Consider the following 2,235-nt stretch of genomic DNA (forward strand, 5'->3'; position numbering starts at 1 on the left):
CAGGTTGTTAATGAGTCTTCCTCCAACACTGATGCCACGTTTTTCTTCATAGAACCCAGCTTCTCGGATTATTTGCTCAGCATATAGGTTGAATAAATATAGTGAAAGAATACACCCCTGTCACACATCTTTCCTAATTTTAAACCATTCAGTGTTCCCTTGGTTCTGTTTGAACAACTGCCTCTTGATCTATGGATAGGTTCCTCATGAGCACAATTAAGTATTCCAGAATACTCATACTTCCCAATGTTGCCCATAGCTTGTCATGATCCACACAATCTAAAGCCGTTGCATAGTCAATAAAGCACAGGTAAACATCTTTCTGGTATTCTCTGCTTTCAGCCAAGATCCATCTGACATCGGCAATAATATCCTTCATTCCACATCCTCTTCTGAATTTGGCTTGAACCTCCAGAAGTTCTCTGTCAATGTATGATTGCAGCCATTTTAAAATTATCTTTAGCAAAATTTTACTTGCATGTGATATTAATGATATTTTCCAATGATTTCTGCATTCCATTGGGTTACCTCTGTTTGGAATGGGCACAAACATGGATCTCTTCCAGTCATTTGGCCAGTTGGTTGTCTTGCAAATTTCTTTGCATAGATAAGTGAATGTCTCCAGTGCTGCATCATTTGTTTTTTAAAGATTTCAGTTTGTATTCCATCAATTCCTGATGCCTTGTTCTTTGCCAACGCCTTCAATGCACCTTGTACATCTTCCTTCAGGATCATTGGCTCTTGATCATATGCTACCTTTGAAATGGTTGAACATCTTTCATTTCTTTTTGGTGCAGTGACTCTGTGTACTCCTTCCATCTTCTTTTGATCTGCATCATTCAATATTTTGCTCATGGAATCCTTTAGCATAGCAAATCAAGGTTTGAATTTTTTCTTCAGTTTCCTCAACTTAAATGCTGAGCGTGTTCTTCCCTTTTGGTTTTCTAATTCTAGGTCTTTGCACATTTCGTTATAATATTTGACTTTGTCTTCTCAAGCTGTCCTTCGAAGCTTTCTATTCAACTCTTTTACCTTCTCATTTCTTTAGCATCTCTACCCTGGAGGGAAAGTTTCAGAGTCTCTTCTGACATCCATTTTGGTCTTTTCCTTCTGTCTTATCTTAATGGCCTTTTGCTTTCTTCCTGTATGCTGTTCTTAATGTCATCCCACAACTCCTCTGGTCTTCAATCTTTAGTGTCTAATGAATCAAGTCTGTTCTTCAGATGATCTCTAAATTCAGGTGGAATATGTTCAAGATCATATCTTGGCTCTTAGGGACTTGTTTTCATTTTCTTCAACTTTAGCCTAAGCTTGCATATGAGCAACTGATAGTCTGTTTTACAGTTGGCACCTGGCCTTGGTTTGGCTGATGATATAGAGGTTTTCCACCATCTCTTTCTACAAATGGAGTCAATCTGATTCCTGTGTATTCCATCTGGTGAGGTCCATGTGTACAGTCATTTTTTATGTTGTTTAGAAAAGGTATTTGCAATGAACAAGTCATTGGTCTTGCAAAATTCTGTCATGTGATCTCCAGCATCGTCTCTATTACCAAGGCCGTATTTTCCAACAACTGATCCTTCCTCTTTGTTTCCAACCTTTGCGTTCCAATTGCCAATAATGATCAATACATCTTAATTGCATGTTGGATCCATTTCAGACTGAAGAAAGAAGTTGGTAGAATTCTTCAATTTTATCATCATTGGCTTTAATGGTTGGTGAGTACATTTGAATAGTAGTAGTATTAACTGGTCTTTTCTGTTGTTGTTGTTAAGTGCTGTTGAGTTGGTTCTGACCCACAGCGACCCTGTATAGGGTTTCAGAGGAGCAGCTGGTGAGCTTGAACCACCGACCTGCTTTTCAAATTGACTTTGCAGTTCAGCACATTAACCCACAGCACCACACCAGTATGGATATTATCCTATCACATACAGCGTTGTACTTCAAGACTAATCTTGACATATTCTTTCTGATAATGAATGCAACTCCATTCCTCTCCAATTTGTCATTCCCAGTTTAATAACCATGTGATTGTCAGACTCAAAATGGCCACTACCAGTCCATTTCAGCTCACTAATGCCTAGGATATCAATGTTTATGCATTCCATTTCATTTTGACAATTTCCAATTTTCCTAGATTCATACTTCATACATTCCATTTTCCAATTACTAATGGATGTTGAATTTATCCCACCTGAATTTAGAGATCATCTGAAGAACAGATTTGATGCATTG

The sequence above is a fragment of the Chrysochloris asiatica genome, unplaced genomic scaffold (genome assembly GCF_000296735.1).
Source record: "Chrysochloris asiatica unplaced genomic scaffold, ChrAsi1.0 scaffold00040, whole genome shotgun sequence".
Taxonomy (NCBI): Eukaryota; Metazoa; Chordata; class Mammalia; order Afrosoricida; family Chrysochloridae; genus Chrysochloris; species Chrysochloris asiatica.